The 23,280-nt window shown below is 38.1% G+C and overlaps 1 protein-coding gene and 1 non-coding gene across 2 annotated transcripts in view; one reads left to right on the top strand and one right to left on the bottom strand.

The window, feature by feature from the left end:
• DLG2 (discs large MAGUK scaffold protein 2) overlaps positions 1 to 23,280 on the top strand; it is a 2,435,891-nt gene that overhangs the window by 315,322 nt on the left and 2,097,289 nt on the right. The gene's annotated exons all lie outside the window — the stretch shown is intronic.
• On the bottom strand, positions 10,137 to 10,262 carry LOC128566250 (U4atac minor spliceosomal RNA). Its single transcript, XR_008374531.1, has one exon. It is a non-coding gene; the product is annotated as a U4atac minor spliceosomal RNA (small nuclear RNA).

The following is a 23,280-nucleotide window of genomic DNA, read 5'->3' as shown; positions in this document are numbered from 1 at the left end:
ATTTTTTTAAACCAAAGATGTTCATTTCCGTATTGTTGCCCCAGTGCAATAAACACTTCCCTAGTATATCACTGGTGGGTGAATGTTTCACTGGAGCAATTGCTGATATTTAAAATATGAATGTTATATGTTCATTGCTTTGCTTTTTCTCTCCTTGCATAACTTTCATCACTAGCCAATGATGACTGAATACTTAACACCCAGAAGCATTGAAGTATACCTACTTCTCAATAATTTATAATTAAAATTTAACATCTAAAAGAAAATTTTTAGCTCTTAGGAGAAGTAATGTAGCATGGTAACTTTGGTAGACATCTATCTTGAATTAGAGTAATAGATTAAGTTTTTAATAAATCATCTACATTCATAATGTTACAAAGCTGGAAGATACTTGAGGAATATGTGGAGAGGCAAAAAAAAAAAAAGATCTAACATTTTAGGAACACTCTATGTAACTGATACTGTGGAAGGTAATTTTTGTATATTATTTCATTGACCCAGTGCCATATGAAGAGAGTGGGAGATATGCGATTTAACCTCAGTGTTTAATATGTCAATTGTCTCAATTTAGAATAAAAAAATTAGAGATATTTAGTGAGTTATGTGAGGTCATAAAGGTAGTTTCAGGAAGAACTGCAGTTAGAACACCTGGTCTCCCAACACTTCCCTTCTGTCTTTTACATCATTCTCTCTTTCTGGAAAGATTGTGTAACACAATACTTAAATTGGACCTTATTTTGAAATTATAGGAAGTTGTACAACTTGAGTTTTCTCTGTAAATGCATGGTCCTGAATCTAAAAGTATAAGTAAGTGAAATTATTTAAAATCTTAACTCTGTTTACATGCTCTTTTTTCTCATTAAAAAAAAGTTTATGTATTTTAATGGAATAAAAGTGCAGTTTTGTTACATTGATTTATTGCACTATGGTGAAGTCAAGGCCTTTAGTGTGCACACCACTGAAGCAAAACACATTATACCCATCAAGAAACCTGCCACAATGCAACTCCCTTGCATTCCCCTAATCCTAAGAGTCTCCACTGTCTATTATTCCACATTATGCTTCCATGTATACACATTATCTTCCATTTATAAGTTAGAACATGTGATATTTGTCTATGTCTGAGTTGTTTCTCTTAAGATAATGGCTTTAAGTTTCATGCATGTTACTACAAAGGACATGATTTCATTCTTTTACAGCTGAATAATATTCCATCTGTGTATATACCACATTTTCTTCATTTCCTCATTTATGATCTATACTTAAGATGATTCCATACTTTTGCTATCATGAATAGTGTTGCAATATAAGAGTAGTACTAGTCATGATATATTGATACATTATATCAATAAATAGTATAATATATTATATATTGATTTTTTTCCTTGAGTAGTTACACCAAATCAAGATTTCTGGATCATCTTGGAGGTATGTCCAATACTGTTCTCTATAAGGGTTGCATTAATTTACATTCCCCCCCAAAGGATAAAAGAGTTCTGTTTTCCCTACATCCTTGCCAACATCTGTTATTTTTTATATTTTTAATAATAGCTATTCTGATTGGTGTAATTTGATACTTTGTGGTTTTAATTTGTATTTCTCTGATGACTGGTGGTGTTTAATATTTTTATATGTTTATTGGTCTTGACTGTCTTCTTTTGACAAATATCTATCCATGTCTTTAACTCACTTTTTAATGGTGTTAGTTGGGTTTTGTTGTTGTTGTTGGATTGTTTTACTTTCTTGTAAATTCTAGATATTATTCACCTGTCAGATATGTCATTTGCAAATATTTTCTTTCTCTTCACTCTATTGATTATTTCTTTTGCTAGTTTGTTTGTTTCTGTTGACCGTGTTTTTGAGGTTTTAACCATGAATTGTTTGTATAGACCAATGTCCAGAATAGTTTTACCCAAGTTTTCTTCTAGTATTTATATAGTTTCATGGCTTATTTTCAAGTATTTAATTAATATTGAGCTGATTTTTGTATATGGTAGCAGAAAGAGATTCAGTTTCATTCTTTTCCATACGTTAATCCAATTTTCCAAGCATCATTTATTGGAAAGGGTGCCCCTCTCCCCAGTGTATCTTTTTGTTGACTTTATCAAAGATCATTTGACTGTAGATATGTGGCTTTTTTTCTGTGTTTTCTGTTTTATTCCACTGAATCATTTATCCATTTTCAAACCAGTACCCTGCTGTTCTAGGTACTATAAACTTGTAGTATAATTTGAAATCAGACAATGTGATGCTCCCAGCTTTGTTCAGGAGCATGTTTTTTTTTTTATTAAATCATAACTGTATACAATGATATGATTATGGGGCATCATACACTCACTTCATAAACCATTTGACACATTTTCATCCCAGTGGTTAACATAGCCTTTCCGGCGTTATCTCAGTTACGGTGCCAAAACATTTACATTCTACATATACCAAGTTTCGCAAATACCCCTGTAATATGCACCACAGGTGTGATCCCACCGATTCCCCTCCCTCTACCCACCCCCCCCTTTCCCACTTCCCCCTATTGTTAAGTTGTAGCTGGGTTATAGCTTTCATGTGAGAGTCCCAAATTAGTTTCATAGTAGGGCTGTGTACATTGGGTATTTTTTCTTCCATTCTTGGGATACTTTACTAAGAAGAATATGTTCCAGCTCCATCCATGTAAACATGAAAGAGGTAAAGTCTCCATCTTTCTTTAAGGCTGCATAGTATTCCATGGTATACATATACCACAATTTATTAATCCATTCGTGGATCGATGGGCACTTGGGCTTTTTCCATGACTTAGCTATTATGAATTGGGCTGCAATAAACATTCTGGTACAAATATCTTTGTTATGTTGTGATTTTTGGTCTTCTGGGTATATGCCCAGCAGAGGAATTACAGGATTGAATGGCAGATCTATTTTTAGATCTCTGAGTGTTCTCCATATATCTTTCCAAAAGGAATGTATTAATTTGCATTCCCACCAGCAGTGCAGAAGTGTTCCCTTTTCTCCGCATCCACGCCAACATCTCTGGTCTTGAGATTTTGTGATATAGGCTAGTCTCATTGGAGTTAGATGATATCTCAAAGTAGTTTTGATTTGCATTTCTCTGAAGATTAAAGATGATGAGCATTTTTTCATATGTCTGAAGGCCGTGTGCCTGTCTTCTTCAGAGAAGTTTCTCTTCAAATCCCTTGCCCAGCCTGCGATGGGATCCCTTGTTTTTTTCTTGCTGATGCGTTTGAGTTCTCTATGGATTCTGGTTATTAAACCTTTGTCAGAGTTATACCCTGCAAATATCTTCTCCCATTCTGAGGGCTGTCTGCTTGCTCTGCTTACTGTGTTCTTAGCTGTGCAGAAGCTTTTTAGTTTGATCAAGTCCCAGTAGTGTATTTTTGAAGCTGCTTCAATTGCCCGGGGGGTTCTCCTCATGAAATACTCACCGAAACCAATTTCTTCAAGGGTTTTCCCTGCATTCTCCCCTAGTATTTTTATAGTTTCATGTCTTAAGTTTAAATCTTTAATCCAATGAGAGTCTATCTTAGTTAATGGTGAAAGGTGTGGGTCCAATTTCAGTCTTCTACAGGTTGCCAGCCAGTTCACCCAGCACCATTTGTTAAATAGGGAATCTTTTCCCCACTGAATGTTTTTAATTGGCTTGTCAAAAATCAAATAGCGGTAAGTAGCTGGATTCATCTCTTGGTTCTCTATTCTATTCCAGATATCTACTTCTCTGTTTTTGTGCCAATACCATGCTGTTTTGATCACTATCGATTTGTAGTAAAGTCTGAGGTCTGGTAGTGTGATTCCTCCTGTTTTGTTTTTATTTCTGAGTAATGTCTTGGCTATTCGAGGTTTTTTCTGATTCCATATAAAACGAAGTAATGTTTTTTCAAGATCTTTAAAATATGACAGTGGAGCTTTAATAGGGAGTGCGTTGAAATTATATATTGCTTTGGGTAGTATGGACATTTTAATAATGTTGATTCTTCCTAGCCATGAGCATGGTATGTTTTTCCATTTGTTAACATTTTCAGCTATTTCTTTTCTTAGAGTTTCATAGTTCTCTTTATAGAGATCTTTCACGTCTTTTGTTAGGTAAATTCCCAAATATTTCATCTTCTTTGGCACTACTGTGAATGGGATAGAGTCCTTAACTGCTTTTTCAATTTGACTGTTGTTGGTGTATATAAAGGCTACTGACTTATGAATGTTGATTTTGTAACCTGAGACGCTGCTGTATTCCTTTATCACTTCTAGGAGTTTTGTAGTAGAGTCCCTAGTGTTTTCCAGATACACAATCATATCATCTGCGAAGAGCGAGAGTTTGATCTCTTCTGACCCTATATGGATACCCTTGATCGCCTTTTCTTCCCTAATTGCGGTGGCTAAAACTTCCATTACAATGTTGAAAAGCAATGGAGACAATGGGCAGCCTTGTCTGGTTCCTGATCTGAGTGGAAATGATTCCATTTTAACTCCATTCAATATGATATTGGCTGTGGGTTTGCTGTAGATAGCCTCTATCAGTTTAAGAAAAGTCCCTTCTAGACCAATTTTCTTGAGTGTTCTGATCATGAAGGGATGCTGGATATTATCAAAAGCTTTTTCTGCATCAATTGAGAGAATCATATGGTCTTTGTTTTTTAATTTGTTTATGTGCTGAATTACATTTATAGATTTACGTATATTGAACCAGCCTTGACACCCTGGGATAAAACCAACTTGGTCATGATGTATAATTTGTTTGATGTGTTGCTGGATTCTGTTTGTTAGGATCTTGTTGAATATTTTTGCATCTATATTCATTAGTGATATTGGTCTATAATTTTCTTTTCTTGTTGGGTCTTTTCCTGGTTTGGGGATCAGGGTGATGTTTGCTTCATAGAACGTGTTGGGTAGTCTTCCTTCTTTTTCTACATTTTGGAACAGGTTGAGTAATATAGGTACTAATTCCTCTTTAAAGGTTTGGTAGAATTCTGACGTGAAACCATCTGGTCCCGGGCTTTTCTTTTTAGGGAGGTTTTGTATAGTTGATGCTATTTCTGAACTTGATATGGGTCTGTTCAACATTTCCACTTGATTCTGGTTAAGTCTTGGAAGGTGGCGTGCTTCCAAGTATCGGTCTATTTCCTTCAGATTTTCATATTTCTGAGAATAAAGTTTCTTGTAATATTCATTAAGGATTTTTTGGATTTCTGATGAGTCTGTGGTTATTTCGTCTTTGTTGTTTCTGATTGATGATATTAGAGATTTTACTCTTTTTTTCCTGATTAGTTTGGCCAGAGGTTTATCTATTTTATTGAGCTTTTCAAAAAACCAGCTTTTTGATTTCTTGATCTGTTGTATTATTCTTTTGTTTTCAATTTCATTTAATTCTGCTCTAATTTTGGTTATTTCTTTTCTTCTACTGGGTTTGGGGTTGGAATGTTCTTCCTTTTCCAGTTGCGTGAGATGTCCCATTAAGTTGTTAACTTCCTCTTTCCGTTCTCTTGAGGAAGGCTTGCAGTGCTATAAATTTCCCTCTTAGAACTGCCTTTGCAGTGTCCCAGAGGTTCTGATAGTTTGTGTCTTCATTGTCGTTTTGTTCCAAAAAATTGGCGATTTCTTTCTTAATCTCATCCCTGACCCAGCTATCATTCAGCATAAGGTTATTTAACTTCCATGTTTTTGTATGGGTATGCAGATTCCTGTTGTTACTCAATTCAAGTTTTATTCCATGATGGTCCGAGAAGATGCATGGAATAATTTCTATTCCTTTAAATTTACTGAGGTTAGACTTGTGACCTAAAATGTGATCAATTTTGGAGTAAGTTCCGTGGGCTGATGAGAAGTATGTGTATTCAGTTTTTTTGGGATGAAATGTTCTGTAGATGTCTGCTAAATCTAAATATTGGATGGTTAGGTTTAAATCTAAGATTTCTTTGCTCAGCTTCTTTCTGGAGGATCGATCCAACACTGCCAAGGGAGTGTTGAAATCTCCAACGATTATGGAGCTGGAGGAAATCAAGTTACTCATGTCTGTTAGAGTTTCTCTTATAAATTGAGGTGCATTCTGGTTGGGTGCATAGATATTAATAATTGAGATCTCGTCATATTGAGTATTACCCTTAACAAATATGAAGTGACCATTCTTGTCCTTCCTTACTTTTGATGGTTTAAAGCCTACTGTATCTGCAAATAAAATTGCAACACCTGCTTTTTTCTGATTACCATTTGCCTGAAATATGGATGACCATCCTTTCACCCTGAGTCTGTATTTGTCTATTAAGTTGAGATGTGACTCTTGTATGCAACAAATATCTGGCTTGAGTTTTTGTATCCAGTCAGCTAACCTATGCCTCTTTAGAGGACAGTTTAAGCCATTCACATTGATGGAGAGTATTGATAAGTCTGGTGGAATTTTGGGTATCGAGTTTTTCAAAGGTCCAGTGGACGTTTTTAATCCTTTCGCCAGTGTGGAAGTTGGAGTTTGATCCGAAGTTTCTGAGTGAGTTTACTTTTGTGGTATAGGATTGGGTTGGTCATTGTGGAGGATAGGTCTGAGAACATCCTGAAGAGCTGGTTTACTTATGGCAAATTTTTTCAACATATGAATGTCATTGAAGTATTTAATTTCTCCATCATAGATGAAACTCAGTTTAGCTGGATACAAGATCCTGGGTTGAAAGTTTTTTTGCTTTAAGAGATTAAAAGTTGATGACCAGGCTCTTCTTGCTTGAAAAGTTTCAGCAGACAGATCTGCAGTTATTCTAATGTTCTTACCTTTGTACGTTATAGTTTTCTTTGGCTGGACTGCTTTGAGAATCTTCTCTTTCATGTTAACTTTAGTGAAGCTAATTATGATATGTCTGGGAGATGGCTTATTGGGGTTGAATCGTGTTGGGGTTCTGAAGCTGTCTGCTATCTGAATTTCAGATTCTCTAGGCATGTCTGGAAAATTTTCTTTCATAATTTCATGTAGAAGGGCCTCTGTGCCCTTGGCAGCTATTTCATCATTCTCCGAAATTCCTATAACCCTTATGTTGTTTTTTTTTCGAATTATCTGAGAGTTCTCTGAGTGAGTGATCCGTTTTTGCTCTCCATTTCTCTTCCTCTTTGAGAGATTGGGAGCGTTCGAAGACTTTATCTTCAATGTCAGAAATCCTTTCTTCTGCTTGCTCCATTCTGTTACTGAGGGATTCTACTGTATTTTTCATATCTTTGAGGGCTGTAAGTTCTTGTTTCAGTGTGTCTAAGTCTTTGATGGTTTTGTCTTTAAATTCGTTAAATTCTTGAGACAATTTTTGAATTTCTCCTCGAATTCCTAATTCCATTTTATTAATCTTGTCTGCAAACCAAATTCTGAATTCGACTTCTGACATCTCAGCCAGTTGTTTATGAATGGGATCTTCAATCTCATCTGCCGTATCTTTTCTTGGGGGGGTTGATCTATTCTGGTTATTCATGTTACCAGAGTTTTTCCGCTGATTCCGCCCCATGGTTTACTCCCTTTGGTTTTTCCCCTGGGGTTTTATCGAGGGCCCGTACAGTGTTGTGGCCTGAGAAACTGGGGCCCTGTCTGGTGTGGTGGAGCAAAGTGGTTCTGTCTTGTTTTCAGCTGGTTTCTGTTCGATCCTATTGCAACTTCTACTCTGGCTTGAGGTCTCAGCTGTGTGGAAAAATCAGCAATTAAGTCACCCCACCTGCCCACCTCTGGCCCCAGTTGGAAAAGGAGAATCAAACCTTCCTACAATCGCACACCCAGGGCACTGCCTGTAAAGTCCTCAGTCTATTAGCCCAGTTCAAAAGGTCCGAATCAACTGTCTCAATCGGCACTTGTCTCGGGTGGAAGGGTTCAAGAGGTCTCTGGGAACTGGATCACAGGGGCGTGGTGACTCCTCTGACACAGCTCACCCCAGTGCAGCGTGGAGTCAGGAGGAGCCACCCAGCAAACAGAGCAGTCTGGGAAGGTTGACGTCTCCTTCCCCACTTTGCCCCTCCGTCGGACCCAGTCACTGGTATCTCTGCAGATGGCTAACCCAGTTGCCTGCAGTGAACAGACACTCCAGGGGTTTGCACCTGCCTGAATCGCAAGGAAGTCTGCCAGGCCCCCGCAGACTGCCGCTATCTAGCAGGAGGAGATGGGGCCTGACATCTTTGAGTGTTTGATGCAGGTGATGGGAAGGAGGTGTTCACTCAGGCTTAGCCCTGTCCCTGATGGATGCTGCTAACAGAACAGAACAGAACAGACAACTTTGTGAGGTTCTGTCTCTGTTCCTGTCGTCGCCTACAGAAGACGGGCTGTTTTGAGTTCAAACGTCTTTGCTGCTGGAGAATTGCGTCTGAACACCTCTCTGGGTCGTCCCCGCCCTGGAAGCTTCCCGGGTTTGTGAGCCGTGTCACCGGTGGCCTCCTCTGGTTGCCCAGGGAGACGGGGTGTGGCCTCAGAATATCCAGAAGTGAGCGTTCTGCCGTTAAAGAAAAAACGGCTGTTGATCTACCTCCAGGGAACTGCTGCTCTGGTGTGGGCACTCAGGCGACCCTTTTCTCCTCTGTCCCACGCCCCAGAGTCAGCACTGAGCGGCCGCAGTTTGTGCTGGGTCCACACCCCTTAAGAGATCCCCCAAGAATCAGAACTCTTGGGGGATGGGCCCCCAGACCCCGATTGGGAGTGGGGGGGGAAGCTAGAGTTTCATTCAGTTTCACGCAATACTATGGTCCGGGGAGGGCTCCTGCACTGCACCGCAGGGAAGTGCCGCCAAGGCTTGATTTCCCCTCAGCAGAGTGCCCTCTCCTCGCTCACGTATCCCAGAGTCAGCGCTGACCTGACGCAGCTCAGGCACTGTGCACTCCCCTCGAGAAATCACCCAAGGAGCCGAACTCCTGGGGGATAGGCCCTCAGACCCCGAGTGAGAGTAGGGGTTCTCAGCTCTCAGTGGGGAGGCCAGAGTCTTATTCAGTCTTGTGCCCGGGGAGGGCTCCTGCACTGCACCGCAGGGAAGTGTCGCCAAGGCTTGATTTCCCCTCAGCAGAGTGCCCTCTCCTCGCTCACGTATCCCAGAGTCAGCGCTGACCTGGCGCAGCTCAGGCACTGTGCACTCCCCTCGAGAAATCACCCAAGGAGCCGAACTCCGGGGGGATAGGTCCTCAGACCCCGAGTGAGAGTAGGGGCTCTCAGCTCTCAGCGGGGAGGGCAGAGTCTTATTCAGTCTTGTGCCCGGGGAGGGTTGGTGCACTGCACCGCAGGGAAGTGCCACGAGGCGTGACTCCCCCTCAGCCCAGTGCCCTCTCCTCACTTGCGCGCCTCAGAGTCAATGCTGACCAGTCGCAACTCGGGGACTGTCCACTCCCCTTGAGAAATCACCCAAGGATCCGAAGTCCTGGGGGACAGGCCTCCAGACCTCAGTGGGTGGGAAGGGAGCACCGGGGGTTCAGGGTTGCTGGCAAAGGATTCCCAAAGTTTTATTCAGCCCTATGTCCGGCAGGAGAACGCCACGGCACCCCAGTAGGGGAGGTAGGTCCAGTTTTTAGAAGGTCTCTCCCGTGGAGTGTAGTGGGAGGGCCTTTAATTTCTGCCCGCTTGTTCGATTGTGGGGCTCATGAGCCGGTCTCATGGGGGAGGGGTACTCCCATCCGCTTGGTGGTGGATTTTGTACCTTTTGTTTGCGTCCTTGTGATCACAACTTGCCTCAGCGGTGTTGATGTGCGTTCTTCAGCCTTCTCTCTTGGTGAGGCTCAAGTCCACCAGGATACTTACTATTCCTGTCCCTTAACTCTCCTTCTGGACGGGAGCCTTTATTGAAAGCTGGCTTCAGTCCGCCATCTTGTCTCCCCTCCCATGTTGTTTAATTGTAGTTTATTTTTATAGTTTTTGAAGTTCTTCTTCATATTGGTTTCTAACATTATTCCACTGTGGTCTGAGAAGATATTTGATATGACTTTGACATTTTAAAATATGTTTAGACTTATTTGTGGCCTAACACATGGTCTGTCTTGGAGAATGTTCCATATACTGGTAAAAAGAATATATGTTGGTAGTTATTGGGTAGAATGTTCTGTAAATTTCTGTTAAATTCATTTGGTCTCAAGTCCAATTAAAGTCCAGTGTTTTCCTGTTGATTTTCTTTCTTTTTTTTTAATTGGGAAAAAGAGATTTTTCTTTTTTCCAAAATTTGCACCAATACAAACCAAAGCTCTAGTTGATGTGAGTGTGTTGTGCAGGTATTAGCAGTACTGCCATCACTATGTGCTCATTGAACAGTAGTGCAACCCCAAGAAAAGGATTTTCCTGTTGATTTTCTGTGACAGTAGTCTTTCTAATACTGTGAGTGGGATGTTGAAGTTCCCCACTATTATTAAATTCTTGTCTATTTCTTTCTTTTTTGTCTAATAATAGTTATTTCATGAAACTGCGAGCTGTGATGTTGGGTATGTATATATAAGAATTGTTTTATCTTCTTGCTTTGTCATTATATAGTTATCTTCTCTTTTTTTTATGTGAAATCTGTTTTATTTGATATAAGGTAAGCTATTTCTGCTTGCTTTTGATTTTCATTTGTGTGGAGTAAAGGGTTTTTCCAATCCTTTACTTTCAGTCTATATGTATCTTTATGGGTAAAGTGAGTATTTTGTAAGTAGCATGAAGTTTGGCCATACTTTTTAATCCATTTTGCCAATCTATATATTTTAAGTGGAGCATTGAACCCTGTTCAAGGTTAATATTGATATGTGAGGCTCTAGTCCTGTCATATTGTTATTTTCTTTTTGTTTTATAAATTATTCCTTTATTTTTCTGTGTTTTTTGTCTTTGCGGTTTGATGAAATTCTATGATATTTCTATTTTATTCTTTTTCTTCCTCTTTTGTGTTATTGTTTTATAATTCTTGTGAGTTATATTCATCATGATGAGTATTGAACTTATGTTTTCATATGTAAGATCCCTTTGAGCATTTACTGTAGGTGTGGTCTAGTCTTGACAAATTCTTTCAGTGTTTGCTTGTTTGGGAAAAACTTTCTCCTTCATTTATGAAGTTTATTTTGGCAGGCTATAAAATTAACAGCTGAAACATTTTTTTTTCTGTTAGTAGTTTATAAATGCCATCCCATTTTCTTCTGGCCTATAAGATTTCTGATGAGAAATGGTTAGTCTGATGAAGTTTTCTTTGTAGATGACAAGACACTTTTGCTAATTTAAAATTTTTTTCACTTTGTCTTTAGAAATTCTGAATATATTATACCATGGAGAAGACCTTTTTGCAATGTATTTGACAGAGATAGCTACTCCTCCTATATCTGTACATCTGCCTGTCTTGCTAGGTTTGGGGAGTTTTCATTGATTATTTCCTTAAATAGGTCTAGTAAATGCTTTAATCTCTCTTCCCCTTTGAAAGTACCAATAACTCATAAGTTTGGTTGCTTATGTAGTCCTGGATATCATTAGGACTTTTCTCATTCTTTAATATTCTCTTTTAGTTTATTTTTGTCTAAATGGATTATTTAGAAAGACCTATATTCAAATCCTGAGATCATATCCTCTAGTTGGTCTAGTCTCTTATTGAAGCTTTTCAATGTACTTTGTATTTCATTTAATGAGTTTTTCAGTTCCAGAACTTCTTATTTTTTAAGGAAATCTGTCCTTGATATCCTTGGTAAATTTCTTATTCATATCTTGAATTGAATTTCTGATTTACTTATATTGGTTTTCAGATTCTCTTGCATCTCATTGAGCTACTTTAAATCAAATATTTTGAATTCTGTGCCTCATATTTTATGGAGTTATTTTTGATTGGGATCTGTTGCTGGAAAATTATTGTGGTCCTTGAGTATAACTGTATTTCCTTCCTTTCCTTTCTTCTGTTGATGTCTGAATATTTGGTATAGCTTCTTCCAATATTTTGAAAATTATTTCACAGGGGAGAATTATTTTTCTGAAGATGTATGTATGTTGATGTTTGAGTAGAACACCTTGGATTTGGTTGCCAACAGTAGTGTGACCTTTATATGATTTCTTCAGTAGCATACCAGGTCAGTATTGTATCTGTGACTTTCTTGGTGGCTTAGGGTATGCTTATTTTTTAAAGGGACTTGGATGTCAGCTGAACTAATCTTTGGGACTCAGTGGTGACAGCAGGGGGCTAAGTTTGGCTATATTTAGGTCCAGAGCAGCTTTTACTGGCTCTGATGTAAGTGGGTCTTGTGGGGTCAATCTTTGGTTTCCAGGTGCATAAATTTTTTAGTGCATCCTAGTATTCTTTTAATATGTTCTTTATCTGTTTAGGGCATTTGGCTATTTGCCTTTGAAATAAGACATGTCTCATGTGCTGATTAGGCCTGCTGTTGCATTGAGCCCTTTAGATAGGAAACTAAGGGCTAGAGAACGTATGTGACTGCTTAAGTAACAGCTGCTTAATAGGTAATAGGATAATATAAAGACGAGGAGACCAATGGTAACTTGTAGTTGTAGTGGAAAATTCTTGGTGAAATACTTCCAACTTTAAGTACAGACATTAATAACAAATAACTAAAAAAAAAAGAAATGTAAAGACACCACTTACTATAGCACTAAAAACTCAAATATTTAGAAGTAAATCTATCAAAAATATACAATAATGTATAGAAAAATTATAAAACTTTATTAAGAACATTTAATAAGTGAAATAAATGAAAAATAATATTGGTCAGCACCATAGCTCACACCTGAATCCTAGCACCTTGGGAAAGTGGAGGATTGCTTGATGCTAGGAGCTCAAGACCAGCCTGCAAGAGTGAGAGACCCTGTCTCTACAAAAAATAAAGAAAGGCAAGCATTGTGACATGCATCTGTAGTCCCAGGTACTCAGGAGGCTGAGTTAGGAGGATTGCTTGAACCCAGGAGCTTGAGGTTGCTTTTTTTGGGAACTTGATAACCTGATTTAAAGTTTTTATGGAAATGTAGATATCAGAATAACCAAATTACTTATGAAAAAGGGTGAAGAGGGATCAGGCATTAAGAAGTATTACAAAGTTACAATAATTAAAATAGGATGTTACTGGTCCTGGTATTGACAAATTGACCAAGAATAAAATATAACCTAAAAATAAACTTATGCATGTGAAACTTTCTAGTGGTATGACAGGTGAATAGAGAAATGGAGGAATAACTATTCAATAAGTTATTTATATGTCTTAAAAATAAAGTTATATCTTTATAGATATAAGCAGATAAAGCAATTCCAAATGGATAAGAGACTTAAGTGTTAGAAAAAAGATTTTAAAATATTATTAGAAAATATATTTGGTTATTATTCTAACATTGGTGGTAGGGAATGATTTCCTATAAAAAGAGCTAACTGTAAAGAAAAGTGACAAATTTGACTTTAGAACATAAGAATTTTTGTGCATCAAGTCATTTTAAGAAAGTGAAAAGACCAAATTGTAAATAGTGAGGTGTATATAATAAACATTTTCAAAATAAGATTTCTTTCATAAATATATAATGAACAACTTATCAATGAATGTCAAGTAACCAAAAAGAAAAATAATCATGCTTTTCACAGATGAAGAAACACATGTCCAATAAATATGTGAAGCAATGTTTGACCCCATGATTAATCAGGCAAAAGCAAATCAAGACTAAGATGAAATGCCATTTTATAGCCATTTAGATGGGAAAAATTTAAAAAGACTGATGATATCAAATGAAGAGGATGTGGTGTGGAGCAGCAGAATTTCATATATTTTGGTGGGAGTATGAGTTGGCATAACAAATTACTTTGGCATTGTCCTATAAAATTGAAGATTGCCAATGCTATCAAAGAGAACCCAGAGACAGACAATGAACACTATTTGGGTTATGGGAACACTTATATCTGTGGCTCAAGTATTACAAAAGTGATCCACAAGGAGGGGCAAGATGGCTGACTAAAGGCAGCTTTTGGCAGGAGGTCCTATCCAGAAGTTTGAAAAGTTGGACTGAAATGAACTCTGAGAAGTTGAAATTGCAGAGCTGAACACAAGGAGAAGAAATCAAGGGACACATCACCCTACTGAGACAAGCTGCCTGGGCAAGAAAGATAACAGAGATCAGGTGTGGAGCAATTAGACTGTAGGTGCCTGGCACCAAAAGGGACAGAAGACCCCTCCCCCAACCAGGAGGCCTGGTGTGGTTTTTCTGCAAGTGTGAGAGAGTAGGGAACAAAGGACCTCTCAGCTCACCCCACAGAAAAGATCAAGGTCCCAGTTCTCTTGCACCTGGGAAATCCCACCTCTGGGTCCCAGTCCTGCTTGGTGCAAAAGTGAACAAATTTTCACTCTATAGTCCTGAACCCACAGCCCACCCTCCCCCTTCTGTAGTTGCCTGACAGGCTGCCCCTTGTAGAGGCTAGTGTGTTTGGCAAGATCTGACCTACTGCATTGTCTGGGACATTGAGCCAAGTGCATCCCACTCCCTGCTGTGAGAGGAAACAGTGGCACCCAAGCACAAACTATTGCCTGGTGTTATCTTTCCTGGCTCTCCCTCCTGCTGGGGTTCGACCTTTTCCCTCCCTTCTGGAGAGGCCCTGCCTATAGTCTGTGCCTGGCAACCCCTGGCTCCTCTCCTAACAACTTGGAGAGAGATAAGCCTAGCCTCAGGTGAGCCACTGTAGAGAGATACAGGAACCAGATTTCCTCCTCAGCCGAGGGTAAAGGCTGCATTTTATCTAGTCTGCAGCCACTAGAGGGGAGAGGATGTTTTTTGTGAACTGGTTTGTGGATTCTCCTCTTCCAGCCCCTAGTTTAAATTTGTTTGCATGAGGAGGGAGTTGTTGCCATGAAGGGTGGGAACAGTGAGTCTATCTGCAAATTTCCCTGTTCCAGCTGTCACTGGTTTTGGGGGGTGGGGGTGGACAGCTGTTTAAATCTTTTATAGGAGGAATTCCAGTGGAACACTGTGGCAGAGGACCAGCTGACAGTAAGACAGAATTAGTTTATGCTATCTAAGCAAGACAGTGCTCAGCCCTGAAAGGGAGCTGAATAAGGATATGGGGGAAGAGTCACAAGCACAAGCTCCAGCTCACTGTGAAGGGGTGGTTAGCTCCAGTTCCAGGGGCCTCCAGATCAGGCCTTACCCTACCAGTTTTAGTTGCCAAATAGGTCTTTGGGGTACTCCCGAAAGGTCCCGAATTAGATTACCTCTCAAAAACTATTTAGGGACAACATAACATTTCAGCTAAAAAGATATAATTAATATTTTTTAAAAGCTGAAAATACTTATGGGGAGGAACTAGCAGAATTCTGGCAATATGAAAAATCAGAGCTGATCAACTCCCCCAAGAGATTACAAGAGAGATACAGAAGAAAATACCATCCAAAGAGAAATTGTTGTAATGTCAGAAATAGAATTCAGAATATGGATGGTAAATAAGATGAGTAGAATTGAGGAGAAGATAGAATAAATCCAAAAAATAGTACAAAAGTTGTATTAAGAAATTAGTGAATTTAAAGACAAAGTCACCAACAATATGGACATAATGTGGAAAAACAAAAAGATGTCACCAAGAATTTGGACACAATGAGGAAAGATATAACAATTTAAGGAAATGAAAGGGCATTCAAGGAACTCAAAAGCACAGTAGAAAACTTTGTAACAGACCATTCTCATGACTGGGAAGAATCAACTTCATTAAAATGTCCATACTGCCCAGGGCCATCTGTAGATTTATTGTAATCCCCATAAAAATACCAATGTTATACTTTGAAGAATTTGAAAAAATAGTCTTCATTTCTTATGGAACCAGAAAAATTCCCAAATAGCCAATACAATTTTAAGAAATTAAAACAAATCTGGAGGCATCATATTACCAGATTTCTGGTTATACTACAAGTCTATGTGATTGCAATAGCATGGTACCTGACAAAAATAGAGATATAGATCTATGGAATAGAATAGACAACCTAGGGATGAACCCAGCCACATATTGCCATCTCATCTTTTATAAACCTAACAAAAGCATTCACTGAGGAAAAGAATTCCTATTTAATAAATGGTGCCAGGAGAACTGATTAGCCACATGTAGAAGACTGAACCTGGACCCACACCTCTCATTATTTTCAAAAATCGACTCTTACAAGATAAAAGTAAATTAAATTTAAGTCCTAAAACAATACAAATTTTAGAAGAGAGTTTGGGGAAAACACTTGATAAAATTGGCCTGGGAAAAGATTTTATGAAGAAGACCCTCTTGGCCAGGCATCCTCAAACTTTTTAAACAGGGGGCCAATTCACTGTCCCTCAGACTGTTGGAGGTCCGGACTATAGTTAAAAAACAAAACAAAAAAAACTATGAACAAATTCCTATGCACACTGCACATATCTTATTTTGAAGTAAAAAACAAAATGGGAACAAATACAATTCACACCGCTGCATGTGGCCCATCAGCCGTAGTTTGAGGACCCCTGCCTTGGCAATTTCAGCAACACCAAAAATAAATAAATGAGATATGATTGAGCTAAAATCCTGAACAGCTAAGAGTACCACTACTGAAGCAAATGGACCGCCTTCAGAATGGGAGAAGATATTTGCATGTTAAGAATCTGACAAAGCACTGATACCTAGGCTCTACAGACAACTCCAATTAATCAACAAGAAAAGAACAAATGACCCCATTTATAAGTGAGCAAGGGACTTGAACAGAAACTTGTTGGCCAACAAACACGTGAAAAAATGCTCATCATCCCTAAACATTGGGAAAATGCAAATCTGAGCCATTCTGAGATATCACCTAACTCCAGTGAGATTAGTCCACTTCACAAAGTACCAAATCTGCAGATGTGGAGAGGGAAACACTTTTGCACTACTGTTGAGATTGCAAACTAATACAACCTATATGGAAAGAAGTATGGCAAATCCTCAAAGAACTAAAAGCCAACCTTTCATTTGATTCTGATCCCATCACTAGATATCTGCTCAGAAGAAACAAAATCATTTTACCACAAGAACATTTGTACCAGAATGTTTATTGCAGCTCAATTTCCAATTACAAAGAGGTGGAATCAACCCAAGTGTCTATCAATCCATGAGGGGATCAACAAACTGACTATTCTGCCATGAGAAAAGATGGAGACTTTACATCTTTTGTGTTTACTTGGATGGAGTTGAAACAAATTCTTCTTAGGGTAGTATCTCAAGAATAGGGGGGAAAAGTGTTCAGTGTACTTAATACTAATATGAAACCAATTTATAAACAACTACACATGAAAGAGAAAACACAAATAGTCTAGCATGGGGGAGGGGAGAGGAAAAAGAAGGAAGGGGCAAGAGGGAGGGTGTTTGGCAGAATCTCACCCAATGTACACAATGTAAAGGTTTTCAGCATGCCCCCGGGTGAAGGGCTCAACTACAATTTGTACTTTACCTTAGAAATGAGAACAGTGTTACCTGAAGATTTGCACCCTCATATTAATTTGAAATTAAAAAAAAAAGCTATCCATGTTACCAAAAACATTTGCAACTCCTTAATATTTTACATAAAACAAAGAAATGAAAACAAACATTGGAAAAAATATTGGTATTATATAAGCTATTTTTAGAGAAATGTAAAAGCAAACCAGTCAGACAGAAATTAGAATGTATTTCCATAAAGTAACATGGCATGTACTTGCCTATAATATAAAACGTAAGAAAACAAAACATTAGATTTTCCAAGGTTAACTGGAGGAGGATGAGACTGAAGAAGTAGGAATAAAGAAAACTCCAGAAAGCACAGTGGTAGAAAGTATTACATACAGCTGAGATATGTGGTAGCAGATACCAAAACTTCTAGCCATCATCACTGGATGAAGTTCACCTTGTTGCAAAGGCCCAATTAAATCAAAACTCTCTAGCAGCCCTGAAGAACAATGAAGCTGTTTCTCATCCTGTCATCCCTGACCATCATATCCATATCTAGCCTGGGTCAGGCCATTGTGGAGAACACTCATCTTCGCACAAGATAATGAATAATTTGTTCATGTAAATTAAATTTCCACACCCTACTGGGTCATGAAATAAAATTGTCAGCAATCTAACACCAAGATTAAGAATGGACTCAAGAGTCAAAATGCTCAAATTCTAAACCCAGTTCTGCTATTTGTTAGTTGTGTGCGCTGTTACTTAAATTATCTACACCTGTTAAATCTAACCTATGCTATTGTGAGGATCATCTGGGTCAACACACATAAAATGCCTAGAACAATTATCTGACAAAAAGAAAGTGCAAAATAAAAATTGTCTATCAGTAATGTAGTTAGACATCACCTTACACAATAGTGATAATTTGAATAGTTATTTGAGGTTTAATTAAGAACATTATTAAAACACCTGACACATAGTTGGTATTATCCACTAAATTATGTTCTGTCCAAATCTATATGTTGAAACCTTAATCCCTAGTATCAGAATATGACTGTCTTTGGAGAGAGGTCCTTTAAATAAGGTATTTAGTTAAAATTAAACAGTAGGTTGGGGCCACAATGCAGTGTGAGTGGTATCCTTATAAGAGGAAGATATATGTGGCATGCAAGTGCCATGCATAGAGAATCATGTGAAGAGGGGCAGCAAGCGGACAGCCATCTGCAAGCCAAAGGGAGAGACTGTAGGGGAAATCAACCCAACTTGCACCTTGATCTTGCAGGGGCAGCCCTAGCAAACTAATACAGTTGACACTCAACAAATGGCAGTTATTTTTTAAGACTACTGCATTTGGAGCCAGTTAGCATGGATTTGAATTCTGTTTGTTCACTTGTAAAGTCTGATGAATAATCTGCATAATAGTTTTTTGTGAAGATTAAATGAATTAATGCATGCAAAGATCTTGGAATAGGGACTTAATTTCATTTTTTAATAAGCCATCTCATATCTGTTTTATCCTTTCTTTATTCTGACTGCACAAGTGATAGACTACTAGTAATTGATACATGCATAGTATTTTTAATCTACTGAAGAAGAGTCCTGACTTGTGTGTGCCTTTTAGTCAATGTTTCATGTAATATATATTCTGCATATTGCAGAGTATATTTCCAAAAGTGCGTCTTTGGTCATTTTATTGCTCAAAAACTTATAGTGGCTTCTCATTGACAATGAAACAATTTCTGTAATTATCTATTCTGGCATTCAAAGCCTTCAAAAATTTAGATTCTAATCACCTTTTCAATCTCGTTTCCTATGTTTTTTCTCCCAACTTCAAATCCTCTTACTTCTATTGCTCATAAATACTTAAAATTAATTATAAACATTTAACTTAACTTACATGTATATTGATTTAGCCTTTCCTGAACTTACTCTTTCATATTTTTGTTCATTTGTCCAGATATTTTCTTCTAACTTGCTATTGTTTTCATGGCTCTCTGCCCCATTAAAATAATGCTCATTCATTAGATTTTAGTGCATCTTTTGAAGTTTTCCTAACACATTTGAAAAACAAAACTGAGTTTTTCTTGCACTTCTAAACTTTTTTTTTTCAGGTCAGTGTGAGAGTACAAGTAACCAAGTAATAATATTTGAATTTGTTAGGTAGAGTTCCTCTTGTAGTTGTGTTCCTCACCCAAAAGGTGTGCCACACACCCCTACATTGTGCCCATTAAGTGGGAGTACCCCAAACCCCTTTCCCTCCTCCTCCTCCTTTATGCCCCCTCTCCCAAATTTGAATTTGGATTAGTTTTTCTCCTATGTGGGCATGAATTAAATTGTCTACTGGCTTCCTATTAGTATTGAGTACATTGAATATTTGCTTTTCCATTCTTGTGATGCTTTACTGAGAAGAATGAGTTTCATCTCCAGCCAGGTTAATACAAAAGATGTAAAGTCACAATCTTTTTATGGGTGAATAGTATTCCATGGTATACATATGCCACAATTTATTTATTTATTTATTTATTTATTTTTTATTGTTGGGGATTCATCGAGGGTACAATAAGCCAGGTTACACTGATTGCAATTGTTAGGTAAAGTCCCTCTTGCAATCATGTCTTGTCCCCATAAAGTGTGACACACACCAAGGCCCCACCCCCCTCCCTCCGTTCCTCTTTTTGCTTCCCCCCCATAACCTTAGTTGTCATTAATTGTCCTCATATCAAAATTGAGTACATAGGATTCATGCTTCTCCATTCTTGTGATGCTTTACTAAGAATAACGTCTTCCGCTTCCATCCAGGTTAATACGAAGGATGTAAAGTCTCCATTTTTTTTTAATGGCTGAATAGTATTCCATGGTATACATATACCACAGCTTGTTAATCCATTCCTGGGTCGGTGGGCATTTAGGCTGTTTTCACATTTTGGCGATTGTAAATTGAGCTGCAATAAACAGTCTAGTACAAGTGTCCTTATGATAAAAGGATTTTTTTCCCTTCTGGGTAGATGCCCAGTAATGGGATTGCAGGATCAAATGGGAGGTCTAGCTTGAGTGCTTTGAGGTTTCTCCATACTTCCTTCCAGAAAGGTTATACTAGTTTGCAGTCCCACCAGCAGTGTAAAAGTGTTCCCTTCTCTCCACATTCACGCCAGCATATGCAGTTTTGAGATTTTGTGATGTGGGCCATTCTCACTGGGGTTAGATGATATCTCAGGGTTGTTTTGATTTGCATTTCTCTAATATATAGAGATGATGAACATTTTTTCATATGTTTGTCAGCCATTCGTCTGTCATCTTTAGAGAAAGTTCTGTTCATGTGTCTTGCCCATTGATATATGGGATTGTTGGCTTTTTTCATGTGGATTAATTTGAATTCTCTATAGATCCTAGTTATCAAGCTTTTGTCTGATTGAAAATATGCAAATATCCTTTCCCATTGTGTAGGTTGTCCCTTTGCTTTGGTTATTGTCTCCTTAGCTGTACAGAAGCTTTTCAGTTTAATGAAGTCCCATTTGTTTATTTTTGTTGTTGCAATTGCCATGGCAGTCTTCTTCATGAAGTCTTTCCCCAGGCCAATATCTTCCAGTGTCTTTCCTATGCTTTCTTTGAGTATTTTTATTGTTTCATGCCTTAAATTTAAGTCCTTTATCCATCTTGAATCAATTTTTGTGAGTGGGGAAAGGTGTGGGTCCAGTTTCAGTCTTTTACATGTAGACATCCAGTTCTCCCAACACCCATTTATTGAATAGGGAGTCTTTCCCCCAAGGTAAGTTCTTGTTTGGTTTATCAAAGATTAGGTGGTTGTAAGATGTTAGTTTCATTTCTTGGTTTTCAATTCGATTCCAAGTGTCTATGTCTCTGTTTTTGTGCCAGTATCATGCTGTCTTGACCACTATGGCTTTGTAGTACAGACTAAAATCTGGTATGCTGATGCCCCCAGCTTTATTTTTGTTACAAAGAACTGCCTTAGCTATACAGGGTTTTTTCCAGTTCCATACAAAACGCAGAATCATTTTTTCCAAATCTTGAAAGTACGATGTTGGTATTTTGATAGGAATGGCATTGAATAGGTAGATTGCTTTGGGAAGTATAGACATTTTAACAATGTTGATTCTTCCCATCCATGAGCATGGTATGTTTTTCCATTTGTTAATATCCTCTGCTATTTCCTTTCTGAGGATTTCATAGTTTTCTTTATAGAGGTCCTTCACCTCCTTCGTTAGGTATATTCCTAGGTATTTCATTTTCTTTGAAACTATGGTGAAGGGAGTTGTATCCTTAATTAGCTTCTCATCTTGACTGTTATTGGTGTATACAAAGGCTACTGACTTGTGGACATTGATTTTATATCCTGAAACGTTACTGTATTTTTTGATGACTTCTAGGAGTCTTGTGGTTGAGTCTTTGGGGTTCTCTAAGTATAAGATCATGTCGTCAGCAAAGAGGGAGAGTTTGACCTCCTCTGCTCCCCTTTGGATTCCCTTTATTTCCTTGTCTTGCCTAATTGTATTGGCTAGAACTTCCAGCACTACGTTGAATAGTAAAGGTGACAGAGGACAACCTTGTCTGGTTCCAGTTCTAAGAGGAAAACTTTCAGTTTTACTCCATTCGGTAAAATATTGGCTGTGGGTTTGTCATAGATAGCTTCAATCAGTTTTAGAAATGTGCCACCTATGCCTATACTCTTCAGGGTTCTAATTAGAAAAGGATGCTGGATTTTATCAAATGCTTTTTCTGCATCTATTGAGAGGATCATGTGATCTTTATTTTTGCCTCTGTTAATATGGTGGATAACGTTTATGGACTTGCGTATGTTAAACCAGCCTTGCATCCCTGGGATGAAGCCTACTTGATCATGATGAATGACTTTTTTGATGATAAGCTGTAATCTATTGGCTAGGATTTTGTTGAGAATTTTTGCATCTATATTCATGAGTGAGATTGTTCTGAAATTCTCCTTTTTGTTTGGGTCTTTTCCTGGTTTTGGTATCAGGGTGATGTTTGCTTCATAGAATGTGTTGGGGAAGATTCCTTCTTCCTCAATTTTTTGGAATAATTTCTGCAGACCAGGAATAAGCTCTTCCTTGAAGGTTTGATAGAATTCTGGAGTGAAGCCATCTGGACCAGGGCATTTTTTGGTTGGAAGATTTTTTATTGTTTCTTTGATTTCAGTGCTTGAAATTGGTCTGTTCAGGAGCTCTATTTCTTTCTGGCTAAGTCTAGGGAGAGGGTGTGATTCCAAATATTTATCCATTTCCTTCACATTCTCAAATTTCTGGGCATAGAGTTTCTGGTAGTATTCAGAGATGATCTCTTGTATTTCTGTGGGATCAGTTGTTATTTCCCCTTTATCATTTCTGATTGAGGTTACTAGAGATTTTACTTTTCTATTCCTCATTAGTCTGGCCAATGGTTGATCTATTTTATTTATTTTTTCAAAAATCCAACTCCTTGTTTCATTAATTTTCTGAATGATTCTTTTGTTTTCAATTTCATTGATCTCTGATTTGATTTTGGACATTTCTTTTCTTCCACTGAGTTTAGGCTTAGATTGTTCTTCTTTTTCCAATTCCATAAGACGGCTTGTGAGATTGTTGATGCGCTCTCTTTCTGTTTTTCAAATGTAGGCATTGAAAGCGATGAATTTTCCTCTCAAAACTGCTTTTGTAGTATCCCAGAGGTTTTGGTAGCTTGTGTCTTCATTTTTGTTATCCTCAAGGAAGTTAATGATTTCCTGTTTTATTTCTTCCTCTACCCATCTGTTATTCAACAGAAGATTGTTTAATTTCCATGCCTTTGGGTGGGGTCGAGCATTTTTGTTAGAGTTGAGTTCCACCTTTAGTGCCTTATGGTCTGAGAAGATACAAGGTAAAATTTCAATTCTTTTGATTCTGTTGATATTTGTTTTGTGTCCCAGGATATGACCAATTTTGGAGAATGTTCCATGTGGTGATGAG

Source organism: Nycticebus coucang, chromosome 14 (assembly GCF_027406575.1).
Source record: "Nycticebus coucang isolate mNycCou1 chromosome 14, mNycCou1.pri, whole genome shotgun sequence".
In the NCBI taxonomy this organism is placed as follows: domain Eukaryota; kingdom Metazoa; phylum Chordata; class Mammalia; order Primates; family Lorisidae; genus Nycticebus; species Nycticebus coucang.
Note: the sequence above shows the minus strand (reverse complement) of the source record. Positions and strands in the feature narration are given on the sequence as shown.